We start from the raw sequence: 14822 nt of genomic DNA on the forward strand, positions 1-14822 counted from the left end.
CTGCTTCCCTATCTCTCTCTCTCTCTGGCTGCCTCTCTGTCTACTTGTGATTTCTCTCTGTCAAATTAATAAATAAAAGCTTTAAAAAAAAAAAAGACTTTCAGGTCAATTTTAATCCACACAGATCAGAAAGAACTGAGACACATCTGAACGATGTATGGAACATGACCTAACACATCGAGCAGGTTTTGTCATCTCTCACAACATTCCCATTCCCTCAACTTGTTTGGTACTGTCCGAAGATATTGCACACACACGTGGACAAACACCCAAACACTTAAGGCAGGGCAGTGATGATAAAATATACTTACCAAAGATGTTGCCCTTTTATAATTTACTATGCTTGCCTTGGAACTCCATTTTAATACATTGTGAATGAAAGAAATATATAAAACATGTACATTTATTATATAAGGATATATAAATGCAATGATCCTAAGATCAATCATCAAAAGATTACTGTACACTTTATAGACCCTGCACCTTAAGAGAATATTTATGAAGAATCTTAGATTGATAAAGAAAAGTTTACCATTTTCAATCTAAAATTTCAATGATAGTAAATCCTTGTATAACTTCTGACTCCCTCAAAACTAATGGCCTACTGTTGACCAGAAGCCTTACCGAGAACAAAGTCAATTAATACATATTCTGTATGTTATACAAAACACAACAAAGCCCCGTAACATTTGGCTTTGAAAATTGGTGGGACAGGACTTCAGGAACTTTTAAAATCATTAGGACCTAACTCTGGGTACTTTAAAAATCAGTGGGCTCAATGGAACAGAGTAAAGAGCCCAGAAATACATCCATGCTTACATGGTTAATCTATGACAAGTGACACAAGAATGTACAATGGGGAAAAAACAGTCTCAACAATAAATGGTGCTGGGAAAACTGCACAGCTACATGCAAAAGAGTGAAGCTGGACCACTTTCTCACGCCATAGACAAAAATAAACTCAAAATGGATTGAAGACCTAAATGTAAGACCTGAAACCATAAAATTCCCAGAAGAAAATACAGGCAACAGTCTCTTTGACATAAGCCTTAGCAAGATTTTTCTACATGTATCTCCACAGGCAAGGCGAATAAAAGCAAAAATAAACTATTAGGACTACGCCAAAATAAAATGGTTTTGCACAGTGGAAGAAACCATCAACAAAAGGAAAAGGCAACCTATCGAATGGGAAAAGATATTTGCAAATGATACAGCTCATAGGGGTTTATAGCCAAAGTACATAAATAACTCATGCAACCTAACATACTCACATGCACACAAACCAAAACCAAATGGCTGGCTCAGTCGGCAGAGCGTTTTAACTCTTGATCTCAGGATCATGAGTTCAAGACGAATACTGGGTGTGGAGCCTACTTAAAAAAAATTAAACTTAAAAAAATTTTAAAAATGGGCAGAGGCCTCCAATAGACATTTTTTCAAAAGAAGATGTAAAAAAAAAGATCTTAAAAAGAAGATTTTTTCAAAAGACTGCCAAAGGAAACATGAAAAGTGTTCAACATCACTAATCATCAGGGAAATACCTATCCAAATCATAATGAGGTGGTAGCTTACACCAGTGAGAATGGCTAGTATCAAAAAGAAAAGAAACAAGTATTGGTGAAGATGTAAAGAAAGGAGACGCTTTTGCACTGTTGGTGGAAATGTAAATTGGTGTAACCACTTTCCTCAAAAAATTAAAAATAGAATTACCCTAAGGCCCAGTAATTCTACTAGGAGATATTTATCCAAAGAAAATAAACACACTAATTTGATAAGGTAGATGCATCTCTATGTTTACCACAGCATTATTTACAATAGCCAAATACGGAAGCAAACCATGTGACCATCAATAGATGACTAAAGATATGTATATACATGCAAGGACACGCACATGCCCCCTGGAATATTACTCAGCCATGGAAAAGAATGAGGTCTTGCCATCTGCAACAACATGGAAAGAGCTAGAGAATATTATGCTAAGTGAACTAACATCAGAGGACAAATATCATATGATTTCTCTTATGCATGGCATCTAAAAAACAACAGCAGTAAACAAAAAACAGAAATAGACCCCTAAATAGAGAGAAGAAACAGATGAAGAATGGGTGGGGTGTGGGCACAATGGGTGAAGGGGAGCAGGAGGTAGAGGTTTCCAATTATGGAATGAATAGAGACCATGGGGATGAAAGGTATAGCACAAGGAATGTAGTCGATGGTACTGTACTAGCATTATGTGGTGACAGCTGATAGCTACACTTGGAGTGAGCATAGTCTAATTGTGTTGTATACCTGAAATTAATGTAGCACTGTATCATCTATACTTAAATTACCAAAAAACACCCTACATTTTCTCAATTAGAATAAAACCATTTTCATTCATATTGCTGAAGTCTCAACATCTTCTATAATATGTATTTTTTTAAGGATTTATTTATTCATTTTTGGACAGAGAGTGCACACATGTACAAGTGTACAAGCTGGGGGAAGGGGGAAGAGGAGAGGGAGAGGCAGACTCTCTGCAGGCTTCCCACTGAGTACAGACTAATATGGGGCTTGATCTCACAATGCCCGAGGATCATGACCCAGCTGAAACCAAGAGTCGGATGCCAAACCAAATGAGCCACCCAGGCGCCCCTATAATATGTACTTAATCTTTTTTTTTAAATTTTTTATTTTTTATAAACATATATTTTTATCCCCAGGGGTACAGGTCTGTGAATCACCAGGTTTACACACTTCACAGCACTCACCAAAGCACATAGCCTCCCCAATGTCTATAATCTTTTTTATGTGTGTATGTCTATTTTTCAGCCACAAAACATTATTAATATCTAAATATGACACAGTTCTCCTATAATGTCCATAGCTAGAATGTTACCAGTGGTTCTCAGAAGACACAGAAGTATTTGGAGGTGTTTATCAAAACACAGATAACCAATTTCAAGCCTCCCAATTCTGATTTAGTAAGTCAGGGAGAAGGCTGAGAATTTCCCAGATGATTCCGATTTGTTAATTAACTTACAGGATCCATTTTCTGCTCATCATAGTCTTTATAGCAATCTAAGTGGACAGAACATGTAATTTATAGGTTACATACTTGGGGTATTTCCATTTGGAACCCTTGTCATTTCTAAATTTTTAGTTTAATTCAAAGATGAATGTGTTGGCTTAAATTTTTTTGGTAAACTGCCATGGATCCTTTTTAGAGATAAAAGGCAATTTCTTAGTATTGTTTACATCATCATCTGTCCTCATTTTTAGCCCGTTGCTATAATTTAACTTAAGTGAAGCATCATTGTCTGACATGGCAAATGCTAATCCCAGCTTTGATTTGTTTTTCTAGTTTTCAAGAAAAAAAGGAGTTTCACATTATTTGAGTTCCTTAAGCATTGGTAAAAACCGAGATGTTCAAAGCTAAACTTCCTAGATTTTATTCTGCTGCAATGTAGACAGAATCACAGGATGTATTAACTTGAACTAGATCCAAGGAGTTCCTCAATTTTATAACATTAAAATACTGCAAGTATGTGTGTTTCGTGAATTTTTTGGTGGGGTGTAGAATTCAACTACTTTCATGGCCCAAGAAAGCTTAACAATACTGATTCAGGGACCAACACTTAAAGGGCCACTAAAATATACTGTACACTCAAAAAATTATTTTTGTGTTTTAACAACGAAAGAAGCATGAGCTATCGAAAATCAAACCTCCTGGTTTTGGCCTGCTATTAGTTTGGAATTCACTGAAAGGACAGACAGGGATTTAAGTGATCTTATAAAGGGAAACATAAGTCAACTCAATAAATGTCTTTTTTACCTAAAGGACACTTACCACTTTGTCTTAATAAAAATCAGATTTTACATAGTGCAGGTAAACCCTGCCCTGAAAGACTTTCAGATATGGAAAAGCATTTTAATGGTCAAATATACAAACTACTATATTACCGTATTCTACAGTGACAGTTTACAAAGTTTAATTGTTAAGAAACAAAAATATTTTCTAACCTTTTAGTGTTTTGGTTTTTTAGAGAGAGAACGTGCACAAGCATGTACGTACATGGCTGGGAGGAGCAGAAGGAAGGGGTGGGGGGTTGGAGAATCTGAAGCAGGATCCATGCCCAGTGCAGCATGGAGCCCAAGTGGGCTAAACCTCACGACCCTGAGATCATGACCTGAGCTGAAATCGAGACTGGGTTGCTTACCGACTGAGCCACCAAGGCACCCCTAGGGTTTCAATTTTTCAAATGAATTTTAACTTGGGCAAATTTCCTTCTTCATACAATCTACAAGTAAATAAAAACCTTTTAGAAACCTTCTAAGGAGTAATCGCATTCCCCATAACTGCTCTAATCTTAATAAAAAACTAAGCACAAGCATTTGAGTTGTGAATAAACTAGAATACTCAAGAAGACCATTAGGTCTTGGCCAGTTTTTCAATAAAAAATCGTACAGAATTCAGCAGCCTCTACTTTTCAGGCAGGGAGGACACTCAGCTTGGCTTGGGTGGTTCAGTGACTCAGCTCCCAACAAATGCTTCAGGCATAATTCACTTTCAGAGACAAGTTATTTTCTAAGATTTTTTTTCATTTATCCTATGTAAATGGAAAAACAAAAATCAAAATAATTCAGTTTTTATATCGTATACCATTTTCCCCCCAAATATTGTTGAATGGTAAATACTTTGAAAGCACGTCAGAGGAACTCCCAAATATAATCCCAAACAAATCAGACAAGGTGAGGGCAAGCCAGTTTGAAAAATTCCTTTTAATATTAAAACTGTCTTTTAAAAACTGTCATTATTACAGGAAAGGGATAGCAGAGCCACTGAAACAGTAACTTTTGGGGATTGCTAAAAGATTTTGTAAGCCCCAAAACATCTTGTGCAGGACTTAAAAAATGAGTACAGTTGTGCCTTTTTGCCATGTTTAAAAGAAACGGAAATGAACAAGTTAAAAGGCATTTTCCTAACTGTGACTGCGAATCACAAGCCTGATGTCACTGGATGCCAGCTGGCACCGCGCCCATTTACAGTAAGTTGTTTACTCCCTGTCCACCAATCACACCACAGAGGAAAAAGTGCCTCCAGCCATAGTCAGGGTGTCTTTTCAAGACAGCGCAACAGAGACAGAGAAGTTTAGAAGCTTTATTAAATTCTTAGATGTATTATTTTTCATGCTGCTCCCAAATATTCCAATCCAGTTTCCACAACCTCAGCATTTTCAACTCACACAATTGTCTCTCAGCAGCCAATCCGAAAACTCACAGTTGAACAGTGGAATGGGTAGTGTCTTCTGCTCATTTTAAGCGCCTTCTTATTATAACTTTTAAAGGCCACCATGTCTACCTTAAAGTGGATTTTAACTTAATTAGACAAACCTTTAAATGAGCAATATTCAGCATAAAAACTGAGACCAGTAAAAGAAACAGGAGGTGCAGAGAAATAGAAAACAGAAAACAAAAAAAGTGATCATGAGAGAAATAGGTTAAGAGAAACAGAATGATTCAAGTAAGTGATTCCTGGACTCCCCCGAGAATTCACGTTTGCTGCTTTGCCCTCGGAGAGCCTTTTCCCACCCACACTGGGCAGCTCAGGGAAAATAAGGTAAGAAAACTTTTTCTTGTGGACCAAACTTGTCTTCTATAGCTGTTCCCTCCATGACTTTCTAAGTGATATGCCATCACTGCTATTAGTTGTTTTGGAAAGCTCAGAACCTATCTCCCACTCAGTGTGCTCAAGGGATGTCCAAGTGAGTAAAAGGAATATCTCAGGCTTTCTCATCAACATCAACTTGATCCTAGAATCAAGTCAAGAAGCGCTTTTCTTAAATCGACTTTATTGGAAGTTGAAATGTAAACAGATGTTCTCAAGCAAATAATCTAACCTTCTAAAAATGTACAGCATTACAAAAGAGTTAAGAAAGAAATCCTAAAGTATGATGTGGGCAGACACCTTGACCCCAAGCCTAGCTCTGCACAGTGCCCACCGGTGTGGCATGGCTCTGCAGCTGAGGGAGGGGGACTGCTTGCAAACCACCTGGTAACAAGTCCCCAAAATGAAATCAACCCTATTTTTTACTTTTTAAAATGAATCTAGCTTCCTTTGCTAACATGAATTTTTAACAGATCTCAGCTCAAAGGGCTCTAAGGAACGTTAACTACTGTTCAAGACACGTATCTGGGTTGTTCCCCATCACTCCTCTGTTTTAAGTTATGTCCTGTAAGTTTGGATTTTTAGTTGCTGCAATGTATGGTTCTATAAAACTATTTCTTCTGTTATGTCTTCTACTTCTGTGTATTTCTCATAATTCCTATTTCTTCAAAAAAGGTCATGTGCAGGGCACCTGGGTGGCTCAGTGGGTTAAGCCACTGCCTTCGGCTCAGGTCATGATCTCAGGGTCCTGGGATCGAGGCCCGCATCGGGCTCTCTGCTTAGCAGGGAGCCTGCTTCCCTCTCTCTCTCTCTCTCTCTGCCTGCCTCTCTGTCTACTTGTGATCTCTCTCTGTCAAATAAATAAATAAAATCTTAAAAAAAAAAAAAAAGATCTTGTGCAAATTCTATCAAATAAAATAATAAATTACATACATACATTACATTACATTCTAAGTTTTTTGGGGGGCATATAAGTTCAGTCTTAGTGATCATCATCCTAGGTTTAATTTTCTTTTTTAGATTTTATCTATCTGTTTGTCAGAAAGAGAAAGAGAGAGTGAGCGCAATCAGGAGCAGGGGGAGGGACTGAGGGAGAAGCAGGCTCTCCACTGAGCAGGGAGTGCCATGCAGGGCTCCATTCCAGGACATGACCTTTGCTGAAGGCAGACACTCAACCGACTGAGCCACCCAGGTGTCCCTACTCAGTTTAATTTTCTTTTTCAGGAGCCCAAACAAAAAAGAATGTACACAGAAATTGCTGGTACTGAGTAGTTACAGGTAAAAGAGCATGTTATTTCTAAGGTCTTACTAGGGTGAGAGGCTTAAATTAGATTTTATCGGTAAGTAAATAACAAAACCAAAATCCTATCTTTGATAGAACTGTTAATAGCTGGAGAGGTGCCACACTTGTGGCCTTGGAAATTACAGAGTTTGTAAAAAGGATTTCTAAATAATGCTGAAGCAGCAGTACTTCCTCACTTCCTCAGACACTGAATCCAAAGGGAAAAAATAATCAACTATTCACTAAATAAGTTGAAAGTTTTGTTTGATATGTGTCATGTATTCTGAGAGCATTGGCTATGGGAAAGCAGGATGATTTGTCAACACAATGACAAATAGCTTGAAAGTAAGATTATGCACAGTACTGACAAAGGATTCAAATTTAATAGGGTGATAGTAATTGCCATAAATTATAATAACTGTTACTCTTTAATAATTATTGTAGGAATAGTTCCATTTCTTAAATTCCTAACATACACTTTTCCTTTTGATTTTAACCAATGAAAAATACGAAATAAAAAAACCACCATTTTGTCAATTTAACAAAACTCTTCTATGCAAAATTGAGTGTCAAAGCCTAAGGAATGTAAACCTAAAGAAAATCAAAAGATGCTCACTCTTCTTATTAAATGAAAATTCTTCAAAATACTTAAGTGGTCAATACAATATTACAAACCAAATTCAACAATAAAGTAAAAGGCTCATACACCATAATGCAGTGGGATTTACTCCAGGGATACACGTTCAACACGTGCACATTGCTCAGTGTGCTCCACCACATTGAGATGACTATAGATAAACATATGATCACCTCAACAGATGGACAAGATGCATTTGGCAAAATTCAACATCCATTTATGATAAAAACAAAAAAGTGGGTTTAGAAGGAACATAACTCAATGTCATAAAGGTCATATTTGACAATCAGCTAACATCTTACTCAACAGCTGAAAAGCTGAAAATTTTATCCTCTAAGAACAGGAGTAAGACAAGGATGCCCACCCTCCCCCTACTTTTTATTCAGTATACTAACGGAAGTCCTATAGAAATTAGGCAAGAAAAAGAAAAGGCATCCAAATTGGAAAGGAAGTAAAACAGTCAGCATTTGCACATGACATGATATTATATCTAGACAACTCTAAATACTCCATGAAAGAACCATCGGAACTAATAAATGAATTCAATAAAGTCTTAGGATACAAAATTAAACACAAATTGGTTGTTTCTAAACACTAATGAGAAGCTTTCAGAAAAAGAGATTAAGAAAACACTATTTATAATTACATTAAAAGAATAAAATGTCTAGGAATAAATTTAACCAAGAAGGTGAAAGACTGGTACACTGAAAACTCTAAGAGAGTAATAAAAAAAAAATTGACACAAATAAATAATACAGTATACTGCACTCAGACTGGAAGAATTAATATTGTTAAAATGTCGCTGCTACCCAAAGCAATCTACAGATTCAACGTAATCATCATCAAAACACCAATGGCATTTTTCATGTAACTCCAACAAAGAATCATAATAGTGTAAGCAATTTTAAGAACAAGGTGGAGGGGTACCTGGGTAGCTCAGTCAGTTCTGTGTCTGACTCTTGATTTTGGCTCAGGTCATGATCTCAGTGTCATGAGATCAAGCTCTGCACTCATCAGGAGTCTGCTTGACATTCTCTCTGTCCTTCTGCCTCTGCCACTCCTACCTTCACCCACTCTCTCGCTAAAATAAATAAATGTTTTAAAAAAAAGAAGAACAATGTGTTGGTATAATGCTCCCAATTTCAAACTATACTACAAAGCTATAGTAATCAAAACAGTATGGTACTGGTACAAAAACAGGCACATAAATTTATAAAACAGAATAAAGAACCCAGAAATACATTCACACAAATACAGTCAATTAATTTATAACAAAGGAAGCAAGAATATACAGTGAAGAAAAGATAGTTTTGTCAATAAATGGTCCTGGGAAAACTAGACAGGTACATGAAAAAAATGAAGAAGCAGAAACCATAAAAACCCTAGAAGAAAACATTGGCAGTAAGCTCTTTGACACTGGTCGTGGCAGTATTTGGGGGGCCAATCTCTTCAGACAAGAGCCACAAAAGGTATTACATCAGACTCAAAAGCTTTTGCACAGCAAAGGACACTATTAACAAAACAAAAAGGCAACCTACTGAATAGGAGAATTTGCAAATCATACATCTAACAAGAGGTTAATATCTAAACTATATAAAGAATATACACACTTAATATAAAAAGAGCTTACTTAAAAATGGGCAGAAGAGTTGAAAAGACATTTTTTTAAGGAAGATCTGTAGATGGCCAACAGGCAGATGAAAAGATGTGCAACATCACTAATCAGCAGGGAAATTCAAATCAAAGCATAGTGAAACATCACCTCACACCCATTATATTGGCTATCATCAGAACCACCAAAAATAACAAGTATGTATAGAAAATGGAACCATAGCACACTGGTGTCAGAAATGTAAATTGATGGAGCCACTATGGAAAGCAGTATAAAGTTTCCTCAAAAAACTGAACATAAGGGTGCCTGGGTGGCTCAGTCGGTCAAGTGACTGACTCTTGGTTTCGGCCCAGGTCAAAATCTCATGGGTTGTGAGATGGAGTCCTGCACTGGGCGCTGTGCTCAGTGGGAAGTTCGCCTGAAGACTGTCTTGTTCTGCCCCACCCTGCACTTATGTGAGTATGCACTCTCTCTCTCTAACATAAATAAATAAATAAATATTAAAAAAAGAAATGAATACAGAACTAATATATGATCTAGTAACTTCACCTCTGTTATTTTTCAGAAGGAAACAAAAACACCAGTTCAAGGAGATATATTCCCCCCTATTTCAGTGCAACACTATTTTTTTTTTAAAGATTTTATTTATTTATTTGACAGAGAGATCACAAGTAGGCAGAGAGGCAGGCAGATAGAGAGGGGGAAGTGGACTCCTCACTGAGCAGAGAGCCTGACATGGGGCTCAATCCCTAGACCCTGGGTTCATGACCTGAGCAGAAGGCACAGTCTTAACCCACTGAGCCACCCAGATACAACACTATTTACAATAGTTAAGAAATGGAAACAAATTGTCCAATGACAGATGAATGGATTAAGACAATGTGGTGTGTGTGTGTGTATTCACACACAATTATTCAACCATAAAAACAAATGAAATCTTGCCGTTTGTGACAATGGTGATGGACCTAGAGGCTATCATGCTAAGTGAGATAAGTCTGACAGAAAGACAATACTATATGATTTCACTTATATAAGAAATCTAAAAAACAAAACAAAAAGCTGGAAAAGATGCTTAAATATTGACAACTGATGGCTGCCAAAAGGGATGGGACAGGGGATGGGCAAAATGCATGAAGGTAGTGGAAAATACAGGTTTGCAGTTATGGAATGAATAAATCACAGGGATCAAAGATACAGCAAAGGGAATATAGTCAATAATATAATTTTATGTGGTGACAGACAGTAACTAGACTTATTATATGGATCATTTAATAATGCCTAAGAATTCTGAGTCAGTATGATATACACCTAAAACTAACAGGATAGTCTTTGTCAACTATACCTCCAAGAAGAAGAAGAAGAGGAAGAGGAGGGAGAGGAGGAGGAAAAAGAGGAGGATGAGGAGGAGGAAGAGGAAGAAGAACAAGAAGAAGAAAGAAAAAATTTTTTAAAGCAATCTGTAATCCTCAGCTTGTAGCTGAACTGAGGAAGGGCAATGTAGGCAGATATCATGAACTACATATAGGGGAATGCCAGGCTCTCTTTCCCCCATTTTTTCCACTTCCCCCAGTATTTTTTTTTAAGTTTTCAGAGTAACTTCAAAATGGCATTTTAAACACTCAATAAAAAAGAAAATGCTATGGTAATACGTGAGTTGCCCTCACCGAAAAATACACATCATTATAATTTCACTGTCTTATTTTAATTTGGTACTTCTTTTCCTAAAAAATCCTTCCATCTTTCCCCCATTCCTGACCATCCCTTACATAGTTGTTAGATTTCTAGAACTAAAACTAGGTCTGAGATGCTGGTTAATAGTTAACGGAAAAACCTGAGATAAACAAGAAAAAAAACTTAAGCAGATATTTTCTTTCTTTCTTTTTTTAAAGAGGTAGAGAGCAGGAGAACATGCAAGCAAGTTGGGGAAGAGACAGAGGGAGAAAGAGAGAGAGTTTACGCAGACCCCATGCCCAGCATGGAGCTCAATACCGGGCTTGTGAGACCATGACCTGAGCTGAAATCAAGAGTGGGTTGCGTAACCTACAGAGCCACCCAGGTGCCTGGAGCAGATACTTTCTTGAGTAAGTATGTATTGAAGCCAAATGAACAGTTCTTTCATTGGAAAATATCCCAGTTAAAAGATGTCTTGATCTTTTGGTTACTGCATGCTAATGAAGAACATTTATTTTCAGTAAAGTATGTTGAGATTTGGCTACATGGGGCTACAAGGAAACAAAGGTAGACGTCTCTCCTCTTCACATTCTCTTTTACCATCAGCTCTTTCCACTCCCCACCCCAATAAACAATACACGTACATAACTGTTGGTTTTTTTTCCTTTTTACATCCTCTCAAAACTTTTGCAGCCATTTTTCAAACCCATCATTATTTAACATTGACTATATAGAGAACTCCCCACAAAGATGTTTTTCTTAATCATGTTCAGCGAGACCTAGGTTAGCTCAGCAGTGAAAAGGGCCCAAGAGGACACAAGAAAGAAACAAAGGTTTGGGGACACCAACATTAACAGCAAGTATTCCATAGAAATAAATATTTTAATTTTGAAGAGGAAAAGCCTTAATGTCTTCTTGATCATGAGTCATGAATATGATACCATCCTTTGAACACTTCAGCCATTACAACCATCAAATATCTGATACCATTAAATATTTATGGAAGGAATTCTATTGTTAAATGTTGGCAAACAGTTCTGAACACAAGAGTCCCTGAACAGTTCTCTTTGCCTCAAGTTTTAGTCGGTTCTAATGCATTCCTTCTAGGTGTTTTCAAGCTCTTAGCAGCAAAATCCTTTCTTTTAAAGGACTGAAGCTTATGCAGAAGCCCCCCTCCATACATAAAATAGGTAAAAGTGATATTGTACTAAGAAAGCATGTCTTATAAATTCATATTTATAATATTAATCTTTATAGGAAACAATTAGTGAGATTAGTAAAGTTTTGATGAAACCAGTAAAACTTAAATTGGAAATGTCAGGCTTAACACCAAACTTTGTATTTTAAGCAGAGTTTGGAAACCATTACTCTAAAACCTCACCTTATTCCTGTTATCAGCCCCAAGCCTCATTTCCAAATGTCTGTCAAATCTCACAAAAATAAAGCCCAAACTTTAAAAAGGCCCAGCTAAGTCTGGACTATAACATTAGCTCTCACCAATTTCTTGCAGGAACTGTCTTCCTGTTAGTCTGTTTTCTCAGTGTCCCTCAATATGCCAAGTTCAATCACTCATTATCAAGTATGTTCTGTGTACCTGTAATGGGCCTCTAGATTTTTATTTTGCCCACGACTGCCTTAGAATTTTCTTCAACCATCCTCAACAAAAGCTTTCCCATCTTAATTTCCCAAAGTTCTCAATAACTCCTGCCACACAGAAGTCCTAAATCCTTTTATGAGGAATGGGCCACACGGTATATAGTCATTTCCTGCTAAAGGGGAAATGCACTAAAATACACAATTGTTTTCCTCAGTTTGGACTTTTAAAAATTCAAACTTTTATTTCTTTTGAAGAAAACAAACCCATATCTGATTTTAAAACTGAAGATCTGAGTCCTGTGGATTTTACAGGAAAAGCATAAATGAACACATACAGTTTAACTTATATTACCCTGTTTAATAATTAAAAATGTAAAAGTCACAGTTTGGCACACAGAAAAGCTCCTATGTTGGGGGGGAGGAGAAAGGCACATTTTCATACACATGTTTAAAGAATATTCATCTGAATTGTTTTTCACAGCACAGTATTTGATCAGAGTTTTAAGAAATACTAAGTGCATGAGTTCTAATCACCACCACTATCTATAAACTTAGTAAAACTGCTTCTAATGTCTTATATATGATTCAGTTTTGAGAGATGTTTAAGTTCTTTCTTTGCAACTTTACGTACTACCGAGCTTTAAAAAAAAAAAAGAAAAGAAAAGAAAAAGTAATTTCATGGGGTGCCTAGATGGATCAGTCATTTAAGCTTCAGTCTCTTGGTTTTGGCTCAGGTTGTTATCTCAGGGTCCTGAGATTGAGCCCCTCCTCAGGCTCAGAGCTCAGTGCAGAGTCAGCTTGAGTTTCTCTCTCCTTTTGACTCCACCCCTCCCCCCACAGGGACGCAAGCCTAAGCTTTCTCTTTCTCAAATAAATAAATAAATCTTTAAAAAAATTCATAAATGATGCTTGTAATGTTTCAGAAAGGATTTGAGTCAGCTTTAAAAGATGTATAAAATTCATGATGGTAATTTAAAAGAAAGAAATTTTCAAACTTACCAACTACATTACTATATGAATATATTACTGAACAACTATTAAATTATTTAGAAACACAAAATATCTGGGATACCCTCAGGCTTTTATCTTTCTTTACTGATTAACTTAGGCCTACTGCCACATACAAGGAACAACATCAAAATAAGAAAAAAGAATATGGATGTTTCATCACACAGATGCCAATATTGGTATAAGGCTTTGTCTTACCTATAACATTTAATGAAACATTAATGACACTGCTCCACCTACTGACGTTTCTATGGTTTCTGTTATCTCATTAAGGGACTCCTGTAAAGCAACTGATAAACAGTAAGCAGCCGAGTTAGCGACAGGCAGGGAAGGTCTAGCTCTGTTCTAAGTTGTCTCCACTATGAAATGATAGCTATTATTGTAAGGAACCCTTAAAAGTTTTGTCTTGAGTCTATCCATTGGGGGGAAAAAAAAATAAACAGAGCACACAAAGTTACAACATACTGAACACAATTTAAACTGAATACAAATATTCCACAGAAAGAGAGATGAGGAAAAAAATCCTCATGTTGCAAAACACTTCTACACTGAGCAGAATCACAGCCATTGGAGCGTCTACTGGATATTAGTCTGAAAATAATTCAAGGCTGTTTTTCTAAACTTAGGCAATTTCCTTTTTGATCATTAGGTTAAGCTAGTTTTAATTAATATAAGTAGGAAGCACGGCTGAATGACTGAAGACCAAAGACGGAGCAGCAATCCAGGAATTAACTTGACTGGATTAAAGCCTTGCTCTGGATTACAGCATAACTAAAAAGTGCTAAATTTTAATAGCATTATGAAAGGAAATGAAACGCAAGACAGGTTAATTAGCAGAACTTTTTTTTATAAATTATCTCCTAGATAATGGAGAGTCTGGATTCAGCAATAAATACAGGCATTCTCTCCTGCTATAGGGGACACATTCTTAAAATAATTTGAGATAAGTGAGAAGACGTACATTTTACAAGGGGAGTAATGGAATGTTCTCTTCCAGGAGAGTTAAGATGTATTACGGAATCCTAAAGACTCAATATTTAGTGATGTATTTCTGTATTTCACAGATGTTCTATGACTTTTTTCCCCCTTTTTTTTACTGAACAAACACTTCACCTGACTAAGTGTATGGGAGCATATAGGTGAAGCCAAAAACTGATTGGTGCATACTTACAGTTTCTATTGATGTCCTAATTTTACTAAATATAGAAAACCAAGATTGTTATCTCCAGATCAGTACCATAATTTTCCCATTTTCAATTAATTTCTCAAACCTCCCCCTTAAAAAGTCAATACCATATAAGAAGTGGCATATGAAGTACTTCTTTAAACCCTAGAGCTCCTTCTTCATAGAAGAGCATTGCTGGAAATA

The 14822-nt window shown here is 36.6% G+C and overlaps 1 protein-coding gene and 1 long non-coding RNA gene across 6 annotated transcripts in view; one reads left to right on the plus strand and one right to left on the minus strand.

The window, feature by feature from the left end:
- The window catches only part of NR3C1 (nuclear receptor subfamily 3 group C member 1), a 117736-nt gene that overhangs the window by 65668 nt on the left and 37246 nt on the right, over positions 1 to 14822 (minus strand). The window lies entirely within an intron of this gene.
- Positions 5422 to 11243, plus strand: LOC132027898 (uncharacterized). Its single transcript, XR_009407240.1, has 3 exons — positions 5422 to 5599; positions 9532 to 9633; positions 11068 to 11243. It is a non-coding gene; the product is annotated as an uncharacterized LOC132027898 (long non-coding RNA).

Source organism: Mustela nigripes, chromosome 12, assembly GCF_022355385.1.
Source record: "Mustela nigripes isolate SB6536 chromosome 12, MUSNIG.SB6536, whole genome shotgun sequence".
Taxonomy (NCBI): Eukaryota; Metazoa; Chordata; class Mammalia; order Carnivora; family Mustelidae; genus Mustela; species Mustela nigripes.